The 24,986-nt window shown below is 36.3% G+C and overlaps 1 long non-coding RNA gene across 1 annotated transcript in view; it reads left to right on the top strand.

The window, feature by feature from the left end:
• Window positions 1–2,432: 2,432 nt before the first annotated feature.
• The window catches only part of LOC145512757 (uncharacterized), a 347,069-nt gene continuing 324,515 nt past the window's right edge, over window positions 2,433–24,986 (top strand). The window contains exon 1 of the long non-coding RNA XR_014058769.1: window positions 2,433–2,779. This is a non-coding gene — a long non-coding RNA (uncharacterized LOC145512757). The remainder of the gene's footprint in view (window positions 2,780–24,986) is intronic.

The raw sequence follows: 24,986 nt of genomic DNA, 5'->3' as shown, positions 1-24,986 counted from the left end.
TAATATATGCTTCTTATAGCATTGTTCTTCTAGAATGTTTTTTATGCATAAATTTTATAATTTATTACATTACTTTTAAAATAAACAAGCCTCTTCTTGAGAGATTTAATAAATTTTAATTTATATATATATTCTAAGGTTCACATCTCTTTTCTTATTTTTTAACTAAAAGTTTTTGTAATACATATATTTTTCGTAATATTCAATCTTTTTTATAGAGCTGAAACTTATTTTAGATCCAAATTGATTATAGATTATAATTTCCGAAGAGCTTAAACAATTCTGCTAAAATATATGTTGATTTTTTCTTCATTGTCTGGGTATTGCACTATACTTTTCAAGTGGATTGCTTGGGATCCTTACAAAACCCTGCAAGACAGATGTTTTCAAGCTTATTTTACAGATGAGGAATCTCAACCTCTGAGAAGTTAACCATTTGTTCAAGGTCAAACAAGCTGTGGTGTTAAAACGAGATTCATATTTTATGATAGTGTCAATAGTTACAGTTTCTTGTTCACTAGGAAACCTAAATGTAAGATAAGTCTTCTTTCCTTATTTATTTCCCAAACTCTGTTTTTGATTCTTACCTGATCTTTATTTCTTATCAACATTAGAAATATTGCTAACTTTTTTTTTAAATCACAATATAATTCTGATTGGATTTTGTGTATTATGTACATATGAATTAATTAGGGAAAGTAACTCATTGCCTGCATATGAGAAGATATGGACTTTTAAATATATTTTTGTATACATGCTGAAGTTTTAGGAATCAAGTATCACAATGTCTATAACTTTCTTCTAAATGCCTTAGCAAAAAACAGAAAAAATATACAATATATAGATGTAAGGACAAAATGAAAGAGAAAAATTTGGGCCAAAATTTTAAAATTGATGGACTTTGATTTAAAAAATGGAGATATTTATTGTATTATTCTGGTAACTTTTTTTGTAGGTATAAATTTTCCAAAATGAACAGCTAAAAAACAACTTATACTTGGTCATTTTATTGAGTTATCTTATGAATTCTAAGCTTTTGTGTTGTTTGTTTTGTGGTAAGATTCTAGGTATATAACCATATCAATTGTAAATCATCAAAATTTTGTCTTGTATTTTCTAACAGTAAATCTCTTATTACTGTTTTATATCTTTTTGAAATTAGACAAAAATTTTAAGAATGATGTTAAATGAAAACATCAGATGTCATTTTAGTGCTATTCTTCCTGTTTAATTGACATACCTCTAACTCTAGTTACAGTAAGATCTATCTATTCAGATGTGTCTGTATCTATCATTTTTAAAATTTTGTTAAGAAACATATTTCCTATTCTTTGTTCCCACTGAGGTTTCCTTCAGCATGGCTAATGAATTTTATCAATCTATTGAATAATACAGTCTTTTCTAAATTACTAAGATTTCATTTTCACTAGTTTCCCTTACCAGAGATTAGCACATGGTCACAGCAAAAATACCTGGGACAAATAAATGCACAATAAACATTTGTTAAACAAAAGGAAGAGGTAAAGAAAAGCAATGAGTAGAGAAGGATTACAAAGAAGAAAAGGAGAGTCAAAAAGAATCTGCATTTTTCCTTTAGATGCTGTCATAGTTCTGATTTAAGGGGGATTTTGTTTGATTAGAATTTTAAATATTGCTTTCATTGAATCATATTATGTACATGCTGGCACATGATAGGTACTCAATATACCTTCTTACCTTAACTTCTCTTCTGTTTTTCTCTTCTATAATTTCTTCTTGATAGGTAAATGCTCATTTAATCTGTCATGGATAACAAGGACATGGTTACTGTTGAAGAAAATGACAGCTAAAGAATCTGCCTTGGCTTTGCATAAGTTTACAGTCTATAGTCATCCATATAGAGCCCATAAATAAAGCCTGAAGTGGTTGTCTAGTGGATTTCAACTACTTTTTCATTTCAATATACTTAAAAATATGAGGTGGAAGCTCTAACTATAACTACCCAAAGACCCAAATTACATTTTTCCCCCCTTTAGTACACTTTCCATGATACACACTGTTGGAGGCAATCCATGAGACCTTAACTTTTAGATAACAAGTTAAAGCAAAATTAAAATGAGGACAGATAAAAATTAGATACAGGAATCTGAAAAACTGCATAGTTCCTGTAACATGCTGGATAAGGAGGCTCTGTTTCCACACACTGGAAAAGTAAGGAAGACGCCCTTTAATTTCTTTTACCTTCCTTCCTCCCTCCTTTCTTTTCTTTCTTCCTTCCTTCTTTCCCTTTTAAATAAGCTGTTTATTCTTCATAAGCCCTTTCTCAGCAACTCCTCCTCTCCGTCTTTTACAGGCTCTCCCTAACAATAGGGAACACGTGCGGCCTCTCACCGGTGCTCACGGAAATGGTGCTGCACATGCGCAGAACTTCGCGAGCCGGTAGCCGGCATATCAGACCTGCTGAACTGTGGCGTGGGTGGTAGTGTTCACACAGTGCAGAGGAGAGTCTGTGACACCGTTACGCAGGTTAATGCAAGATGTCTCTGTGAGGCTGGTGGTCATCCAGGGATCAGTACCCACTGGAAGCCGGGCTCTCAGAAGGCAGCGTGGATCCAGTTAGGGAAGGTTCTAGGCCTGGAACGCCCACCACAGGAGTGGTTCCAGTGGCAGTGGCAAACTTGAGCCCAGCTTATGGGTCAGTATTCCTGGAGGATGTGGCGCAGACCTCAGCAGTTTTCAAGGCAGCAATGGCAGGAACCTCCTTCAGAAGTTTCTTCCAGCTTCTCTTCAGAGTGATGAGGTAACACCATCATTTTTCCCTTTGTAAATGAGTGTTGCTATTGGAAATGAAGGTTGGTGCCACCTGAGTGATTGGAGAAGGAAATGGCAACCCACTCCAGTGTTCTTGCCTGGAGAATCCCAGGGATGCGGGAGCCTGGTGGGCTGCCGTCTATGGGGTCGCACAGAGTCAGACAGGACTGAAGCGACTTAGCAACAGCAGCAGCAGCCACCTGAGTGGGTTCCTACTGCAAGGAATTTGAGGACATCCTCTTGTTTCATTTGTAGGACATCAAGCGGTCTGTGCATTATGAAATTTGCCCTTTTCTGTGATGGGAACACAGAACAACACCTTCCTGGGTAGGGTGGAAAGTCCTTTTTAATTTTGTCAGGTTTATTTTATCTGTCAAAGGGAAAGAGTAATTCTTTTGAAATTCATTTTTTGGGGTAGTGCTTTCAAAGGGAATAAACAATATTTTAGTGATAAGCTGATATCTAAACATCTAATTTCACTTGAAATTATTTTTATTTAATATGTCAAGGATTATATTTGTAGAGAGTACAGTCTATTCTTGGAAACATTTATGTTATTAAACATTGGAAAAAGACAGTGCTGCCATTAGATAGTATTCAGGACTAATTGATGAGTGCTGACTCTTTTAGCAAATATGTACTTTGCTAACACTGGCCAGGCAACTCACAAGTAAAACTCAATGAATGCAGGCCAAAGTACTGTTGATCAAAAAATCCTTAACGATACTGTAAACATTTTGGACATTATCTTTCATTCACCCCTCTCTCCATTCTGCTATCTATCCATCCATGCAACCACTCATGCTTTCAGAGTTCAAAAACAAATTATCAAATAATAATTTTCTATGCCTTTATTTTTACAACAATAAATCTACTTTTTCAGGCAAAGTTATTACTATTTTTTTTTGTTGTTGAGAAATATACATGAGACACAGGACAAAGTCCCTAACAAGTGTTCTCTAAATATTGTGTGAATATATATCTAGGCAGTAGAAATGAGACAGATCAATTAGTTCATATTATCTACAAATAGCTATTTTAAAATGATTTTCATCTAAAATTTCCTTATATAGTTTCAAATTCCATATAATTGCTTACATGCGTATAAAAATGAATCTACCTGTGATAACATTTTAGGAGGAATTTTACCATCTTGATGATACAGAGACATGAGGACTAAATGATGGTGTAGTTAGAGAATTTTCAGCTATTTCAACAATGTTTTCAGAGTTTTGATTAATGGACCAGTATCAGCCTGGAGATTGTACTTCCAGTGACAAGCCATCACAATATTGTAATTATCCTGCAATTAAATAAATAAATAAATAAAATTTAAAATGTCTTAGATTCTTGTTTCTCAAAGTTTATTTAAATAATTGGAATGAAGACTTAGATACATTGTGTTCGTAGAAGATACAGAATTGAGAGATATATGTGAAAACATTGGACCCATCAAATCACTATGGGATAAGAGCAACACAATGAAGTTTAATAGTCACACACACACAATGCAAAGTAAGATATGTAAGTATGCAGTCTTGCATTTTGGTTAACAATATCAACTAGAAGTATACATCTCAAGATTATTTCTTTTTTAAAAAAAATCTGAGCTCTATGCTAATAAAAATTGAAAACAAATATTTATTAATAAACATGATTGTTATACAGTCATTTATAAAAGTAAATATTCAAAAGAGAAAAGTACTCTAATCATGATACAGTCACTTAATGAAATACCATGCATCATTAAAATGAAACTTACAAAGAGAGTTTCCAATAACATGGTAAGATGCTTGCATATGTTAATAATGTAAAAACCCAGATTGCCAATTGGATGTCTTAACCTAAAGAAACAATTAAGATGCTGTGCAAATTAAAAATTGAACAAATACGCACCAAATACTGTCTTTGTCTTTCTAATATGCCCTGTCTCTTAGTTCTACTTTTTGCGTCAATTTTTATACTGGATATATATTATTTATTATAATTATATGAAAATTTTAAAATCGGTTGCAGAAGTAGTAGATTGAAGATACTGGGCTTGAAAGCAGTTAATTCTGTTGGGTAATGACAAACACAGTTTGTTGAAAATCCTGTGCTTTTCGTGCTTTAGCTAACTTAATCCTTACAACAAATGTGAATCCACTTAAGCCTCACAACAACTATATGAGGTATATATCATCATCTTCATTTTGAAATTCAAGCTTAAAGCCCAGATTATTAGTATATGGTAAAAATCATACTCTGAAAGTTAAACATGAGTCCACAGTGAAATTAATAATAACATCATAAATTATGATGAGATAATATATGTAAAGTACTTGCCTCAGTACTAATAAGTATTAATAGAAAGTTCTTATGATTACATTGGACGCACACACATAAAAATGTTGGTGGTAGTAAGGTCTGACATACTCACTTTACAATATTTTACAAGAGTTGTATGGTAAAGAATTTTTTTTTTTGGTAGTTTCAAAGGATTGTACTGGGAGAAATTGTGGAAATTTAAATTTCCATTCAATATGAAAATCCCAAGATACTGACTTACTTAGCTTTTTTTTCCTAGAAATATTAAAGCACAGTCTAAATGATCATGTATCAGAATATTACATAAGGGAAATTTTATGTTGTATAAAGATTTTTATGACTCCTATTGATTTAAAATTCTATAGTTTTTAAAATCCCAACATCCTATAATTCAGTTCTATTTTATCTTTCTTAATTCTTCATTATTTTCCACATTCTTCATATGTCCTGTCAAGAAGTGCATCTATTCCTCTACTGCTTTATTTCAATGTAGGCACTTGTTATAGGAACTAAATGAATGTCCTCTGCACCTTCATGGCTAGAAAGTTTTAAACCTTATTGCAGACTGGGTTTCAAATACCCATTACAAGCAAATCTGAGTTTTGGATGAACCTGATAAGATGGATGTTGTCCAAAGAAATCAAATATGATCTTTCCATGTGATGGGGCAGGTGGTGTCTCAGAGGCCTGCTCTTGGGCAATGATTTGGATTTGGAGCCAAAACAGGCGGAGACAATTAGCAGAGGCAAATCTTAGGGGTTTCCAAGGTCAGTACACAAGGTAAACAGTCTGGGAATAGCTGCCAAAGCCAAATAGAACAAAACAAGGAGGGTGAACCACTCTCAAAGCCAAGAGGGAAGAAAGCAAGAGCAGATAATTTCTGAAACAGCTTAGAGCAATGGAATAAAGACAAGAGTGGAGAAGTTCTCCAATCTGGATTTCAGATTATGTCATATCCACAACCTTAGAACTGTGGTAATGGCTGGGAGAGGCAGACACCAGAGTGCACACTAAATTGATACCATCAGGCAACATTAATTTATTAAACAATATTTAATGAATGTGTCTTATGAGTAAGGCACTTTGCTCAGTACAGTGAAAAAGAAAAAAATAAGCATAGATTTTGTCTCAAAGAGCTTAGTTTCTAAAGGAGTAGAAAGTGTGAAAGTAGATATCATTCCTAAATTAAGTGGTAAGAGAAAAAAGGATTTATTATTGCCTGGTTGTACAAATAGGCAAGTGGGCAAATATGGGGGAAGAAATCAAATACTTTGGGAAAAAAATTTCCAAAAGATGTTGCATAATTTTTAAACTTTCTAGTTCAGTATAATTCTACTCTTAAAATGAATTTAATTTATGAAAGCAAATGCACTAAGTAATAATTCAAAAGCATTAGTGTGAGAAGAGCACTGGCAACCAACCAATCCATGCCCTCTGTGTGAAGTTTCTAAAGATCAGAGTGGTTGAAGGACTTGCCCAAATCACGCAGCAGTTCTATTTGTGGGAGTTCCATTTGTCTGATTAATAGTCATTCTCAGGAAATGATTGTTCATGTAAGTCTATATTAACTAGTGGTAAACCACTTTTTGTTAAGCATTTTTATATCCTCATTAAATTGCGCATGACATAGTTTGATAAGTCTGCTGTTCAATGGGTGAAAGCACCATGACTGATAAACTTACTCAAACTGATGCATGAAAATTTATACAACCCCCAAACCATGTGATGGCTGAGTGATGTACATGCTAACACTGTGTGAAAATGCATTTTGGATTCTATATTATTTCTTCTGGTTGTTCCCTCTGATGTAGTATTGCTGCTACTGCTACTGCTAAGTCGCTTCAGTCGTGTCCGACTCTGTGCGACCGCGTAGACGGCAGCCCACCAGGCTCCACTGTCCCTGGGATTCTCCAGGCAAGAACACTGGAGTAGGTTGCCATTTCCTTCTCCAATGCATGAAAGTGAAAAGTGAAAGTGAAGTCGCTCAGTCGTGTCTGACCCTTAGCGACCCCATGGACTGCAGCCTACCAGGCTCCTCCATCCAGGGGATTTTCCAGGCAAGAGTACTGGAGTGGGGTGCCATTGCCTTCTCCAGATGTAGTATTAGAACATGCTTTATTACAAATACTATATCCTTCTTATCAAGCACTGGTATGGATCGTGATAACCAACTCCTTTCTACTGCCTTTACACCATGTTGTTAAGGGTTCTACTGTGACTCAGTACTAATGCTACAGCTTTCATTCATCTGTGATGCTCTTTACATAACTTTTTAAGAATCACTGAGTAGCTAAAAATGAAAAATATGATCTACCTTTGGATATATCATAGTTTTTGTTTTACAATGTTTAATTTTATTTATAACTATTTCAAAAATTGAACTTAGAGGGCAAATAGTGCCATTTTATCTGGGTTTGTAAGAGAAATCTCAGACACAGAAAGGTCAGAGTGAGTTAATAACAGAAACACCAAAAAATATAGCTTTTCCCCCCATAAGCTCCTTCTTTCCTAAAAAGTATGAAATTTATAAAGTTCAATAAAGACATAAATTCTTTGTAGCCTTCATTTTAGTTAGTATAAATAACTATGTGCAGAACCAGCAAGGTTAGTTAAAGGAAAGGGGTTATTAAAATGTCCAAATCTGCCAATTCAAAATAATCTTGGGATTGAAGTTTTTTGTGTTTTTTTTCCAATAATTTTCTTAGACAACACTTCAGTACTCAAAAACATATGGTGTTTACAGTTTTACCCACAGGCTATTTTTCCAAAATGACTTCAATGATGGGCAATCACAGGGTTTTCAGAATAGATTTAATTTCCTAATTTTATTTCCTCTATCCCTTTTCTCACTCTTAACTCTTTGCTACTATCATCTTATCATCTATTGCCAAGATAAGTTAACAAATTTATTAGGTTGTAGGAGTAGTAAAATTGCATGTTTTCTTCAACAATCTATATAAAGCAGAAGTGGGCTAATTATTTTATTCATACATATAAATACGTAAACATATATATGCATATTATATATGAAGAATGGTTCTCTCTCCATCTGTATCTATAGTCCACATAAATCTATAAATGGATACTCGTTCAAGGATGTAGGACCAATTTTACTGAGTGTGAAAAATCTGGCACAGTATTGTAGCTGTAACTACTCACAACAATGGAGGAGTTTAATATAATAGTTCCACTTTCATATACTATGAGCAATAGGTCACCTACCACACCAGTCTGCAGTACAAAGCATTGTAATTAGCTAATGGGACATGGACTGAATGCTTTGCTGACAACTGAGGAGGAGTAGTTTCTAGCTATGATTTTGTGAGCACATACTATATCTCAGACACTTGAAATACATCTTCATTAAGGCCCTTTTTTATATTCTGCCAGCTCTTCATGTTGGTGGGAACTAAGTCACATGGAAGTAAAGCATTTGTCCAACATCATACAGATATGAAGTGCTTGACCAGATTTTAAACCTTGATCTTTTTGGCTCCAAAGATCCAATATAGGAGACTGGAAGTGATAAGTTTGAAATGGTGTGTAGTAGAAATCCCATGGATAGAGGAGCCTGGTAGGCTCCATGCAGTCCATGGGGTCGCTAAGAGTCAGACACGACTGAACGACTTCACTTTCACTTTTCACTTTCATGCACTGGAGAAGGAAATGGCAACCCACTCCAGTATTCTTGCCTGGAGAATCCCAGGGACAGAGGAGCCTGGTGGGCTGCCGTCTATGGAGTTGCACAGAGTCGGACACGACTGAAGTGACTTAGCAGCAGCAGCAGTAGCAGTGATCTGTTATGGCAAGATGTTGATCATTTCTGCTAAACCACAGTTGATTATTAGAGTGCAGCCATAGCTTATTGGTGATTAAAGAGTTGGCAGATCATGTAATCTGTCCAACTGCCTATAAAAGGAGAAGGGCATGCTCAGTCACTAAGTCATTGTTTGACTCTTTGCAACCCCAAGGACTGTAGTCAGCCAGGCTCCTCTGTCCATGGGATTTTTCAGGCAAGAATGTTGGAGTGGGTTGCCATTTCCTTCTCCAAGTGGAAGGGAGTACAGTGCAATTGTTGAGTGCTAGTTCTAGAGTCATTCAGATCTAGGTTGGGGCACAGGTCATATTGTATTTTAGTTACACAATCATGGGTAAGTTATTTTCTCCAGGTTTCAATTTTTCTCATCAGTAAACTAGGCTTAGTAATAGTACCTAACAAGTATAATTATTGAACTTTATTGAGATAACACATGTGAAGTCTGCTGTATATATTGGTTAGTGTATATTAAGCACTCAGTAATGTGCTGTTTATTATTATTGATATACAATTAAAAAGAATTTTTTACTTTATTATAGGTTGATCTAAAATATTCCTGAATGGTATAGAAACCCATCAGATTATCATAAAAGTTAATGCTCGTCAAAGATAAATGGATGTTCAGGGTGGGAATACCAAAATGGCAAGTGGTAGAGCAGAGCTTAAAATGCACATTTTGTTCTTTATTCAAATGGCAAGTAGACTGCTGCTTTTAGAAGCTCTGACTAGTGAACTGGCACAATGGAAAATTACTTGTTATTATATTTTAAGATTTTTATAGTTTTTGTGCAAAAATTTACAGTTTACTCCCATTTTTGATGAAAAACTTGAGTGCCAGGTTGACCTAATCACCTGCCCAAAGTTTTGTAGGTGACAGAGGCATGATTCACCCTCAGGTCTAACCTGCTTCTAAGCCTATGTTCTCTCCATGCCTTGAAGGCTACCTGAACGTCTCTACCCAGGCAGTTTGCAGAAGTGCTTAGGGATCCAGTACCAGTAAGTTATGGAGAAGAAAATGGCAATCCACTCAAGTATTCTTGCCTGGAAAATTCCATGGACAAAGAGCCTGGTGGGTCACAGTCCATGGGGTCCAAAAGAGTCAGACACGACCAAGTGAGCATGCGCACACCAATGAGTTAACATTCTAGGACAGACCCTCAGTCAGTATGGTACAAGAGTTGGTGGATAAATAGTCCACCTTTCTCACAGGCTCACTGCAGTGAAGAAATTTTAGGGTGTATTCCACAGTCTCTCAGAGGGTTCCCATCCAAGTGGATCCCCATTTGTTTACAGAGATATCCTCCACACTGGCACACCTTTGTAAGTGTTCCTCCTTCTCTCATTTTTCTCCTCCCTCACAGTACTTCCTGGTTCATCTCTCAAATAAAATACTTGCATCCAAATCCTAGTTTTCTCCTGGAGGGATCTAAACTGAGACCCACTATATTAAGCAAATGAAAATGGTACTGCTTTGGTACAAGCAGCCACGCATGCTCTGTGTCCTTTTTCTGCCCGACGAGGCTCCTCTGAACCACTGCTGAACGGATCATTCCATTGTATGTGGCGTGGAAATCCCTGAGACACACCTGACTCTAATGGTATCACTTTATGGGTTTTTTGTATTTATCTTAGAACTTGTCCTTGGTTACCAGAAGAAACCTGAAAGCTGTGGTGTGTGAGTAGAGGTCTTTGAAGTAGCATGTTCAGGCTTTCTTATAAGTAAATTGTATTTTCTTTTTCAGTTAAAAGAATAGGTGGAATCTTCAAACTATTTGCTTAGATAATTCAATTAAGGTCTCTGGGCTTCATCTGAAAAACACATTAACTTTTAATTAAAAAAAAAAAAAAAAAACTAGGCCAGATGGGATTTTTTTTTTTTAGTTCCAAGATGCATTCTTTTTAAATTCTTCAGGATATCCAATTTAAAAATTTTTAGCATACTTTTTTATATTTATTTTTTTCTAATTTTAACATCAATCTGTGTTCATTGTAGAAAATTTCAGAATAACAGGCAATATAAAGTAGAGAACAAAAATAATATTTTTTCTTTCACTCTTAGATTCTACTTGTATATATAGATATAAATCAGCATGTACATATAAACATGCACATATGTAAATATACACTTAAAACATTAAGATCAAGTTTATAGCTTGTATCATTTGAAAAACTGAACTCTCTCTCACAATATTTTCCAATATTAATAAACATTCTTGAAACCATTTTATCCCATAATTGACATGATCCTTTTTTTCTCCTTTTGAACACTGACTCTGTTTCTTATGTGTCACCATTACATTCAAAAGTTGCAGAAATCTTTGTGTCTCTAATTTGGAATAAATACCTAGACATAGGTTTGCTGTTTACAAGGTTAGGAGCAACTTTATTTCTCAAAACATTTTGTCTTCCAGAAAATCAGCATATTCCAACTGTTAATAGAAACATATGAGTGGACTTTTAAAAAATCATTCTAATAGCTTTGAAGATAAAGATTAAAAAGTAAGCCCCATAATTAATTGAGTTTTAGAAACTGTGCCCAGTGTTTTCAAGAACTACCTATTCTAAAACAGTCACTGGAAATGCTGCTCAGAGCTGACTTTGCTTTGCTTTTGCTGCTGTTGATGGAGGCCACAATTTAAATTTAGTGTTCTTTCCTGGAGAGGACCCAATTAGACTACACATCATAAAAACATCCTGGGCCGATAAAACTGTGGTGAGGGGTTTCTTGTTCACAGGATTTTGTTCATGTAGGAGGAGACTGAGTTGGCATGCATTCTCCTTGACATAGAGAAAGAGAAATGGAAGGGTGACCCTTTGCTTTTGGGCAAAAGAAAAAAGAAACCTTAGTGTTTCAATAGCAGGTGGCTGAACATAAACCACAAATATGAAGTTAGAAATATTTCCTTCACTCTGTAGAAAAAATACTGATATCTCATTTGGATGTTTTCTTCTTTTATTGCAGTATTATGCAAGGAAAGTGGTACTTGAAAAGCCGTAATCCATTGCTAAAGGCATTAGTTTCCTCTTACAGTTCAGGTGCAAATGCAGTATGCTGTGGAAGACATGCTACATTCTTTAATGTTTCTTCTAATAAATAGGGTAGATTGTGGTCCACATGAATTTCAAATCCTAGAAATTTTCAGCTGAGACCTGCAGTGAAGATAGAGATTTAAAACTATGCCAGGGACTCAAAGCCCAGCAAACACAGTTCATTATTAGAGACACTTTTCTACATGAGAATAAACTTACTAAATGAGGCTCTCCTTTCAGTTAGGTATTAAGAAACAGCTTAAGTGCATTAAAAAATATTTTGTGGTATCAAAAAGCATTTAAATGTTTCGGCTGAGACATTTAAGAGCCACCTTTTCACAGACACTCAGGGATTTTCAGCAATTGGGTTAGAACCTATAGGTGCATGTCATGTGGTTACACAGATTTTGCAGGCCTCAAGCACTACCCTCTAAACCTCAGTATTTTGTTTCTCTGCCCTCCTTCCCGGGTCTGCTCTGTTTATGTATCTGGGAGAGGCCTGTTGAGTGTGGCTGATCTCTCCCAGCTGTGGCCTCTCCACTCACCCTAATTTCTTTCTCCATAGCTCATTTGGACCCAAGCAGTGGTGAAATTGCTGATTGGTGAGTGTGTCCTGCCTCAAAAGACATAGGCAAGACACAGCCACAACCAAAGGAGCATGAAGGATGGAAAACACCATCTGGACCGTGCAATTTAAAGAGCATAAACCATTCTGGTTTTTTTTTTTTTTTTCTTTTTCTTTTTTTTAATTTAAGAAAAATCAGCCATGCAGCCTTTTGTTGCTTTCTGCTGTGGCCAGAAACCACTTAGGTTGCAATCCTCTGTCAGTGAAAGAAAAAGTCTTAAGGGACTACAGGATATGCATTGCCCTCTTTTCAAATTTTATGCACAGCTTTTTTTGGCTCAGATCTCTGTGGATCTTTCCTCTGCTCGGAGCATAGAAAGTGGCTCCTGACTGTACATCTGTCATCGATCACCCTGATAGTGCTCACTATGCTCCTTGGGGATTTGTTTTCCAGTTGGTAGACAAGGAGAGTTTATTATTTTCTGTTTATATGCAGCCAATATCTCCAAAATGAGCAGACCACTCCAGAGAGTCCGTGTTCTTGTACATTTAGGGAAAAAAGTACAAAAATGCCTCTTTGGATTCTTAACAAAATTTAGTCATTCTTTGGCTTTTACTCAGTAATGAAGATCCAGAGAGTTATGTTGTTACATTTGAATAATAGTATTTTATAACAGACAGCGATCTGGTTGCATTTATTTTAATTGGCTATCAAGACTTACTCTCTAGCCATGAGGGAAACTAAATAGTGGTTTTCTGAGTGATTTAGGTTCATTATAAATAGTATGTGTCTCTGTTAAGGGAGGTCAATATAGTATGAACCATGCTATATCTGCTAAGGAGAATGTGGGACTAGATCCAGCTCTGTCACTGATTAGCTGTGTGACTTTAGGCAAGCCACCTAGTCCCTCCAGCCTCAATGTCCTCATCTGTGAAAGGAGAATTGAGATCCTCAGTATCTCTGCAAATCCAAACTTCTTCCTGAATCTTTAGAATGCAAGTTGAGGAGGAAATTAAAATTAAAAAGCTATCTGTTAATGATGCTTACTAAGTGCTAGCAACATGGAAGAATACATGAAATAGTCTACGTGTACTATTCATTGCAATAATTTGAAGAAGTTGTTCAGTTGCAAAGTTGTGTCCAACTCTTTGTGACCCCACGGAAAGCAGCATGCCAGGCTCCTCTATCCTCCACTGTCTCTGGAGTTTGCTCAAATTCATGTCCACTGAGTTGATGATGCTATCTAACCATTTCATCCTCTGTCACCCCCTTCTCCTGCCCTCAATCTTTCCCACCATCAGAGTCTTTTTCAGTGAGTCAGCTCTTTGCATCAGGTGGCCAAAGTATTGGAGCTTCAGCTTCAGCATCAGGCCTTCTAATGAATATTCAGGATGATTTCCTTTAGGATGGACTGGTTGGATCTCCTTGGAGTCCAAGGGACTCTCAAGAGTCTCCTCCAGCACCACAATTTGAAAGCATCAGTTCTTTGGTGCTTAGCTTTCTTTATGGTCCAACTTTCATGTCTGTACATGACTACTGGAAAAACCATAGTTTTGACTATATGTACCTTTGTTGGCAAACAGATGTTTCTTTTTAATACACAGTCTAGGTTTGTCATAGCTTTTCTTCCAAGGAGCAAGTGTCTTTTAATTTCATGGCTGTAGTCAAGTAGATATTACTATTAATGTCCATGTTATAGGTGATGAAATTGAGACTTAGAATATTTATGGAATTTCGTAATGCTGCAAGAGATAGAGCTTGCATGAAAGCTCAAGTTTCCCTGATACCAAAGTCTGAGTCTTCATAATTGTTGAGCTCTTGTTAAGTACACAGCAGTTTCTGTATATTATCCCATTTAATCTTCAAAATAACACTGTAAAGCTGTTCTCGTCATTCCCACTCTGCAGATAGAATTGTAGCTTAAAAATTTTTGAATCCTACCAAGAGTTACATGAGAGATGCTGAGCAGGAAAGCCAAGATTCATTCCTTAATAAGCTTAATTCCAGAAACCAAGTCCTGTCTACCACACCAGCTGGATGCCTGGACATACCTAACTGTTGGATAATCAAGTAGCACTTTGTTTACTTCAAAATTTTGGATTTGACTCTAGATTGGCACATTCAAATTCATTAGGCCAAATGTTAGGTAATGATATGCAAAATGTTTATTTTCATAATCTTTGGACAAGGCAATAGAACAAGTTTGGGGTAAGCTCCAGATCCCAAACAAAATCTCAGAGGACCTGTAGGATTGATGGGGGAGGATCACTAAGATCAGATCCATACTGCTAATTTTTATAAAGTAGCCTTTTAAAAGATAATTTTACAGTTCAAAATTCTCTTTGGAAAAGAAAAGACACTATCTTGAAATCTGGAGAATATCATAAAACATCTGACTTCCCTTTTTTTAACAAAATTTTTTGATAAAGTCATGAATGTAAGTCGGTAGTGTATATTAGAATCTTTTCAACTGATTATTATCAAAGAGAGGTTGAAGATGAGGATATAGTCCGTTAGTATCAAGTTGAACATGGCTAGTTTGTCAGTAAGTGGAGTGACACTTGACTAGTATTGTCCAGTGTTAAGTCACTTCGGTTGTGTCTGACTCTGTGACCCTATGGACTGTAGCTCACCATGCTTTTCTGTCCATGAGTGATTTCCAAACCTGGTTGATCAGAATCATCTGGGAAGTGTTAGAACAAATTCAGATTTCCCAGCCCTCCTCTAGTTATCAAGATTGCTGGGAGAAATATCAACAACCTCAGATATGCAGATGACCCCACCCTTATGGCAGAAAGTGAAGAAGAACTAAAGAGCCTCTTGATGAAAGTGAAAGAGGAGAGTGAAAAAGTTGGCTTAAAGATCAACATTCAGAAAACTAAGATCATGGCATCCAGTCCCATCACTTCATGGCAAGTAGATGGGGAAACAGTGGAAACAGTGGCTGACTTAATTTTTCTGGACTCCAAAATCACTGCAGATGGTGATTGCAGCCATGAAATTAAAAGACTCTTACTCCTTGGAAGGAAAGTTATGACCAACCTAGATAGCATATTAAAAAGCAGAGACATTACTTTGCCAACAAAGGTCCGTCTAGTCAAGGCTATGGTTTTTCCAGTGGTCATGTATGGATGTGAGAGTTGGACTATAAAGAAAGCTGAGCGCTGAGGAATTGATGCTTTTGAACTGTGGTGTTGGAGAAGACTCTTGAGAGTCCCTTGGACTGCTAGGAGATCCAACCAGTCCATCCTAAAGGAGATCAGTCCCGGGTGTTCATTGGAAGGACTGATGTTGAAGCTGAAACTCCAATACTTTGGCCACCTGATGCGAAGAGCTGACTCATTGGAAAAGACCCTGATGCTGGGAAAGATTGAGGGCCGGAGGAGAAGGGGACGACAGAGGATGAGATGGCTGGATGGCATCATCAACTCGATGGACATGGGTTTGGGTGGACTCAGGGAGTTGGTGATGGACAGGGAGGCCTGGTGTGCTGTGGTTCGTGGGGTTGCAAAGAGTCAGACACGACTGAGTGACGAAACTGAACTGAACTCTAGTTATATTGAGTAAGAATTCCTAGGATGTGTGTCCAGGGCATCTACATTTTTCAAAAGCTTCCCAGATAGTACTGAGGTGCAGGCAGGTTTGGAGAACCACTGAGTTAGGTTAGAATCTGAGCTTTCAGCACTCTTTTGAAGAAAGTCTATGACTAGGAATAGTGATGCTGTTTCTGGCTGTGTTCCTAGAACTTCGATGTCCTACGAAGGTAAAAGGAGAAAATTCACCAGGAAATGTTAAGATGCCACTTTGTAAAACAGAGGCCTGGGTCACAGAAAATCTCTGAAAGTTACTTATGATTTTCTTTTTTGCTTTACTCAAAAGCATAATTCTTCTCCCATTATTTTTTCTTTTGAGGGAATAGACACTATAACGATTTACTCACTGCTTTATATTTTCTGTTGTTAACGGAGAACTGGAACAATGTAAATGTCTTGCTTTTCAATCTGAAAGTTTGGAGGGTTCCTTTTATGAAAAAACTTGGGTTAGAATGTACTGTAAGGAAAATAAAACATTAGTTTTCATAAATTCTCTTGAAAAATATGTTTTAGAAATGTGTGCACCATATATCAGGATATTTTAGTTCCTTTAAAATCATACCACATATTTTGACATGCTCTTAATGTAACAAAGCACATTGGTTCTAAAGGATAAACATTTTGGTATTATTAATTTGCTTTAGATTTATAATGTCTTTTCTATTATGCATATAAGTTTGGGTTTTTTTTTTTCCATATTCTTCTCTTAGTTGCAATTAAATAGTTTTGCATGTGAATTTTTTTTTTTTTTGAAATGATCGGAAGGTCAAGAATTTTACTTGGGTCAGTGTGTGAAAAGAAAAAAAATAAGAATTTCCTGTGGACTACAAAAAAATGAATAAGTTTTAACAAAATGGAAGGAGAGACCAATTGTGTAGATATTTAGGATAAAATCAATTTCTGGGAAAAATCTTAAAGATTGTAAGTTCTATATAGTTTTTAAAATAATAGTGCATTTCATTTACAATAAAACTTTTTAACTCTCTAGCTAGTTATTTCTAGGATTACTTCTTATCAATTAAATTAGTCAAGAAAGTACTAAAGGCAGCTCTAAGACTTTTTTCCCACTACTTTTCTTGATGTGAAGAATTTGATTTAGTTGATATGTGGGTAGTTTTCTAATATCTATATATTCTAAGATTAGCATCCAATTTATGTGTGAGAAATGTACATTAGGCTTTTTGTTTGTTTGTTTTGAGGCAAAGAGAAAATCAGAATGTTTTGAGTCTATTCCATTGATTTCAGAAAAAGAAACATACCTGCAGCCCAAAATGCCACCAGAAGGACGTGGGCTAATGACTGTAGGTCAGTTTGCTTTTGATCATTTAAGTTCCATCGTGAAAGAGTTCACTGGAAGGGAGTATTAAAATCCAAACTGAAATTGTCATTTAAAATCAGGTTCTTGGGTAAGGTGGAAGGGTAGAGATTGAACCAGAAGTTGTGTATAATGTAACATTGATTCAAGGTTGAACAGTATTTTATGCTTTCTGTGAGGCCATTTGAATCAGAGCATTTCTTTGGATGGACTGTACTTTGTTTCCAAGGCCTATATCTGCTCACACTTGGTTTATGAGGCGATCACAGCACCACTTTGGGCATTCTTCTGTATATGTGTGTGTGAGAAATGTTGTCACTAGACTGCTCCTGTCTTTCCAGTTCATTCACAAATGACCTCACTGCAGGGCCCTGAGTCAGGAAAGGAACTTTTACTCTGTTGGAGCCATTCTTGTCTCTCTTCTTGAGCAAAGCGACCCAAAGATAATGTTCTCCTTTGGCTCAAAAAAATTATGTCCCTTTGCATTATAGAGTTTTCTTTCTCTAAACTTAAAATAAGTTTTGATATGAGTTCCCATGCAATCCAACTGGCCTCACTTTGTTCTAGGGCCACATGCACAAATACCATCACTAGCATTTTTGAAAATATTTATGAAAATATTTACTAGTAGTTTTTAAAATATTTACCAAGGGTCCATAGTATGTTCATCTAAGAGAAAATTCATCTTAGCTACCAGTAAAATAACTTACTAATTTATGTTCTATGAGTGCAAATAATATTTTCATATTTGGAGGACAACCTGGAAAAAGAAATGATGCTGCCTAATAATTCTGATCAAACTTATAATAGTTTGATATAATGTAATGTAATATAGTGAACTACTGTAAGGAAGAACACTGAATGAAATGAATGTAGGGTTACTTGGACTATTCAAGGACAATCTTTCCTTTGTGTTGTCTGGATGACCAGGCACCTTCTAATCTGTATACAAATTTCAGCCACAAGTGAGCAATCAGCACTTCTTAACTCACACCCTTTGGATATGTTCTAAGTCCCTATTGAGGACATGGTTATTAAGCTAATATCTCAGTGAAGTAAACAAGCCTATAGATTGTGGGAATGACAAAATCAACAAGGGCACAATCCATCCAACTTTGAGTTGAGCTTGTTTTATTGAGTCGTTTTGCACATGAAGAATCTTCTGGGCTGCAGTTATAGTAGTAGCATTTTTGGTTTTCTATGAATTAATATTCCAACAAAATAAATAAAATTTCACTTTTTCTGGAAATATCACATTACCAGAGATATATATTGATAGAAGTTTACAGAGCTCTCTAGAAAGATAAGTATTTGTCAGAAAAAAAAGATGAAAAAGGAACCTCAATGTTGTCTGTTACTTAGAGCTCTGAGGAGGAGTTCAGGCAGTAGAACATTTTATTTTCTTACTTTATTTATTTTCCCTTCCAGTTTAATTCAGATATAATTCATATACAACACTGTATAAGTTTAAAGTATACAGTGTAGTGATTTTGACTTACATGTGTTATGAAATGATGATCACAATAAGTTTAGTGAACATCTATCTTACATAGATTCAAAATAAAAGGAAAAGAAAAAAAATTCTTCGCCATGACTGGAATTCTTAGCATTTACTTTCTTAACAACTTTCACATATAACATAGAGCAGTGTTGATCATATTTATCATGTCATACATTACATCCCTAGTGCTTATAAGTGAGGTTTTATACCTTTTGACTGTCTGCATCCAATTCCATCTCCCCTTATCCTTACCTCTGGTAACCACAAATTTCACCTTTTTCTATGGGTTTGTTTATTTGTTTGTGAAGTAAATTGAATGATTCGATATTTCTATGCATTACAAAGTGATCACCACCATAAATCTCCTTTTATAATTCTGGTCTTGGTACATTCTGAATTATGTGTCCTTTTCTTTATCTACAAGAATAGACTTAAAGGGAGTTACTGTGTACATATATATATATATATGTGAGTCTGTGTGTGTTCATGCATCCCTGGGTATGTGTATTTAATTAGGTCTATTAAGAAGGGAGTCATCCTATACTAACTATAGAGTTATTAGGCAGTGAATGAGTCTGGAAAGTGGCTCTTAGACTTAATGGTTAGAAAAAGTTTTAAAAATTATGAACTATCACCACAGAAATTAGAGCATTGAGATGATTTGAAGTTTGTGAAAAATGTAGAAATTAATAAGTGTTAGGGAATCCTACCTCTTTAATGGAAACAAAGCAGATGGATAATGTGGCCAAAGATTCAGAACTGTATTTTTCACTTTCAGCATTTGATTTTCTTGTTTTTAGTGTAGCAAATTGTTGTGCTTGATGCTGAAGTGTTGATATTAATGTTTAATGAAACATTTTTTTTTCCTTTAAGTATGTGATTTTAGGAGATTTACTACATGCTTAGGTGTTATTGTACTTCACTGAGAAGCCAAATTTTTTTCCAACAGAATGCATCTGTGATTATTATATAATGGGAAAAGAGTTTATTGGCAAAATTATGTTCTTCAGTAGGCCTTTACTGAACAGAACTTGTTGCTTGTATAGCCTCTTCTCTGGTAGAAGTTTTATTGGGAAATCAACCATACTTTACTTGGCCTACTTATTTGAGCAAAAATATAGTTTTTTGAGTGATTACCACTAAGAGGAAAACTTCTATAAATAGTGACCCCAGTTGAAATTATATTCATAAAGGTCATATATATATTTGAAAGAAAGATGTTAAATACATTTCCAATCTGTTTCTGGAGGTGCTTGCCATGTATATTATGCCATATTCATATAATACAACCCACAGTAATCATAACTTCCCTTGTACTCACAGCAGCAATGGATTTGTTTGGAAATGGCAACCCACTCCAGTAGTCTTACCTGGAGAATCCCATGAACAGAGAAGCCTGGCGGGCTATAGTCCATAGGATCACAAAAAGTTGAACACTTTCTGAGCAACTAACACTTTCACACTTCCAAAGGAAAGTTACAAAAAAATAACTTCTTCTTTGGGGCCTTGTACGTTTGGAAATATTCTTCAAGTCAGCTTTAGGTTTTGTGAAAGCATACCCTACTCTGCTTCTAAATGATCACTTTCTCTTCTTGCTCCACAAAGCTCCACAAAACAAAGTTTTGTTTCCAAAACATTCTGAAATTAAAAATCAGATTGAAAATGAAATAATTATGGTCACCTTGTACAGGACATTGGTTCTGAGGTGATATAGCATGTAATTCTATTAGGGGATTTAAACCAAAAATTTATGTCTCCTTTTGAGGAGCAAATAGCAACACGAGAATACATGCCTAAACCGTGAGAGCTATAGGAGGCAGAGTAACCAACCCTAGCGAAGTCCGTGCCCTAATTTCTACAAACTGTGAATGAGTTACCTTATATTGTGAAGGCACATTCAGGTTGCAAATAAAAGTAAAATTATCAATCAGCTGGCCTTAAAAGAGCAAGAATATCCTAGATTATCCATGTAGGTTCAATGTAATCAAAGCAATTCTTAAACGTAGAAGGAGGAGGAAGAAGGGGAGGTCAGAGTGATGTAATGTGGGAACTTGACCCACTATTGCTGGCTTTGAAGATATAGAGGGAAGGGTCATAAGCCAAGAAATGTAAGCAGCCTCTGGAAGCTGGAAAAGGCAAGGAAACAAACTCTCTTTTAAAGGAAATGCATTCTCTCTTAGAGCCTCAAGAGGAACAGAGTCCTGTTGACACAAGTTTTAGCTCAGTTGGACCCATTTTAAACTTCTGACCTACAGAACTGTAAGATAATAAATCCGTATTGCTTTATGCGTTGTTCTTGATAATTTCTTACAGCAACAATAGAAAAAACACATGAGGTGTTAGATTCCAGATCTGACTTTGTTGATTCATTTCTCTCAGGTGTGATATGAGTGGATTATGGTTTAGCCAAAAGCAAGGGTGCTAGAGTTCATCTTCACCCCTCCAGTAAACAGCACATTCTTAGCACAGAGGCATTCAGAGCTGATGAATTTATTTTTGAGATTTATGTGAGTTTTTCCTTAGCTACATGCTCAAAAGATTGGTGGAACTGCATGTTCAACTTCTTAATAACTTTTGAAACTGTGTTTGGTACTTTCACTTATACCAAATGGTAGGGACTAAGTGAATTATCAAAAAATGTATTTTAATTTTAAGCAATTTTACCCCATTTGGTAAACTTATGGGTGGCTAATTGGAGATTAAAAGCAACTCATTTACAAGACCAGCAAGCTCTCTTTTTCTTGTGAGCTGTGGAAATGTAATGAAGGAGGGAGAGAGAAGGAAAGAGAAAGAAACACTTTTTATATGATTTGTCATTTAATATCCTAACCCAGTCACTGTTAGTGGAAAAAGACTCAATCTTGCAGTATTGGTTGAAGAATAGTTTTGCTGTCAAAAACTTATATTTGTTCTCACTGACTGTGATTTGGGTAAGCCCAGTGGGAAGGTAAAGTCAGATAAAGTTGAGATTTGACTGGTTTTGCATGACCAATAATCTTTCCAATTTAATAAAATAAATAGTGCCTCTATGTGTGCTTAATATATTGACATTATCTATACCAGAATGAATTATTTTTGAAGGAACTGCAACATTATTCTGACATCATGGTAAGGAAGATTTGTGGGAAAAAAGCAGCATGTTGTCATCTGGATTCATTATATTAAATGCATAGTGTAAAAAGCTGCCAGGATTAGCCCAGGTTGGGATGATAGTCCTGTCTTGCTGTTCTTGTATGATAACGATATATCACTGTAAGCTTATGAAAGGAATCTAATGTAAAACTGTAAGGTTGTAGAAAAGCATGGTCATTTAACATTTTCTGAATTTTGAAGTCATTAGTTCATTATGTGTATCTAAATGTACCTAAATAATTTTCTTATGGTAGTTTTGTAAATAGATAATATCAGACTTTTTAAAGTAGATTTACAGAAAATGAAATAATTTTCAAAGTTATATTTAGGAAAGTGTGTCAAGACCATCAACAGTGGTGACTTGGCATATGTCAGTGTTTCAAAGTATTTTTTTTAAACATTGCAAACTACAAATTAAGAAAAAGAAAAATGTATATATTAATTCTTGCCAAGTATTTTAGCTTTTCTAAATAGGCAAAGAAATACAGCTGGGGCACTGACTATCTAGAGGGAATATGATTAATGGATCAGACAATGTACTTTGATGTTTTGTGGCTCACTGACTTCTTAGAAATTTTAATGAAATCTATGGTACCTTTCTTGTAGCTTCCCAGTGGCTCAGCAGTAAAGAATCTGCCTGCCAGTGCAGGAGACATGAGTTTGATCCTTGAGTTGGGAAGATCTCCTAGAGAAGGAAATGTCAACCCACACTAGTTTTCTTGCCTGAGAAATCCCAAGGACAAGGAAACCTGTCCATGGTGGGCTACAGTCCATGAAGTCTCAGAGAGTTGGACATGACTTAGCGACTAAACAACAATGGTACATTTCTTGGAAAAATGTAAATACACGCCCTTCATTTGTATATAATATACTATCTCAGAGAGTTTATAGAATCCATGAAGTCCATTCATGAACCTTCCAAGGTTAAGAACTTGTTCTTTAAAATATTGTGGCTTTCTTGTCTAGACTTACACTAATACAACCAACTTGAACTTCAGTTTCTCAAGAGACTTCAATAAGAGTGGCAGGGGGTAGGGATGGATAAAAAGGGGAAAAAAGGTAACTGTGAACTAATGGATGCTAATTAGCTTGAATATGTTGATCATTTCACAATGTATATTTATATGAAATCATCATTTTCCCAACTAGATTTATGAGTGAAATTTGAAGTAGGTATGAAAGAGCAAGAGGAGTACCCAGTAGTATTTATTGCTGGGTCATCAAGGCTGGTGGGGTTACATGTACAGAGAATCTGGCAGGCGATTCCAGAGGTACAGGAAGAGGTCTTGAGAACCTGAATACTAAAGTACTGGGCAATGAATCTAGAAGATGATTTGTCAAGTGGAGAGGGTGGGGAATGACTAAGTAACAGGAACTGTGGCTGACTTGATCTTGAACCTTGATCTTTGGAGGTAGGCAACTTTCATGCATTTTCTCTAGTATTGGAACAAAAGGCAAGCTAGATTGAGCTCACAAGTGGGAACAAGCCTGCAATCTGGTACAGGTAGAAGAGCAGTGGTAATATAGGCCCCAAAGCATGGTAAAATTTTGTAGAAAATCACATGTATTTCTCTATGTAGTCTATATGTATGTGCTGTGCTTAGTCACTCAGTCGTGTCAGTTTTTTGCAACCTCACGGAGTAGAGGTTGCCCTCCAGAGTAACTCTCGCGGCTCCTCTGCCCATGGGATCCTCCAGGCAAAAATACTAGAGTGGGTTGCCGTGGCCTCCTCCAGGGGATCTTCCCAACCCAGGGATCAAACCCAGGTCTCCTGCGATGCAGATAGATTCTTTACCATCTGAGCTACCAGGGAAGCCCTGGTAGACAAGAGGTATCAAGAGATAGACAAGAGGAACCAAAATACATCTATATTAGCAGGCAAATTCTAGCATGATCTAAAGTCACTCTGTGGAAGTCTTCCAGATCACTCCTCTCTCACTAATCAAAATCTTTAGTAATGTGATTGAGAAAGATTAGTTTGAATCCTGGTAAAATTTCTGATGACCTTTAATGATCTTCATCTTTGAAGAGGATTTTCTGTGAATTCTTCAGAAGTTTCTTCAGGGATTCATGTTCTCAACTCCAAGACTTTGTGGCTGTCCTTTGATCTTTTTCTGGCATCAACACAAATGTGGAGCTTCACCCATTTTTTATTTTAACTTCACATGGACATGCACACTCAAAGACAACGCACCATCTACTTACCAGCACTGTTACTGAGCTTATCTAGAAGTAGAATCTTGCCTGACTTTATTAAGCCTTCATATAAGCTACTGGGCTTCCCAGGTGGTAAAGAATCTGCCTGCCAATGCAGGAGATGCAAGAACCACAGACTTGATCCCTAGGTCTAGAAGCTCTCCTGGAGAAGGAAATGGCAACCACTCCAATATTCTTGCCTGGAAAATTCCATGCCAGAGAAGCCTGGCAGGCAGGCAGGCTACAGTCCATGAGGTCAAAAAGTGTCAGACACAACTGAGCATGCATGCAAGCATATAGCAAGCAGCAGCTCTGCCTGTGGTAGCGTCTTTAGGCCACTCTGCCGAACTGCTCAGCCATTCCCGTGAAGAGTCCCAGAGGCAGACTGCCTGGATTTGAATCCTGTATCTGTCATAGACAGGGCTTGCCTGGTGGCTCAGGGGTAAAGAATCTGCCAGCCATGCAGGAGACCCAGGTTCTATCCTTGGTCAAGAAGATCCCTGGAGAAGGGAATGGCTACTCACTCCAGTATTCTTTCTTGGAGAATTCCATGGGCTGGTGGGCTACAGTACATGGGATTGCGAAGAGTCAGATACAACCGAGTGTCTAACACTTTCTGCCACATACTCGTTGTGTGATGATGGACAAGGTATTTAAACTATCTGTATCTTATTTTCCTCATTTGTAAAATAGGAATAATAAAGATCCTACTTACTTTATAGGTTCATTATAAGGACTA

Source organism: Giraffa tippelskirchi, chromosome 7, assembly GCF_054371585.1.
Source record: "Giraffa tippelskirchi isolate mGirTip1 chromosome 7, T2T-mGirTip1v1.2.pri, whole genome shotgun sequence".
Lineage (NCBI taxonomy): Eukaryota > Metazoa > Chordata > Mammalia > Artiodactyla > Giraffidae > Giraffa > Giraffa tippelskirchi.
Note: the sequence above shows the minus strand (reverse complement) of the source record. Positions and strands in the feature narration are given on the sequence as shown.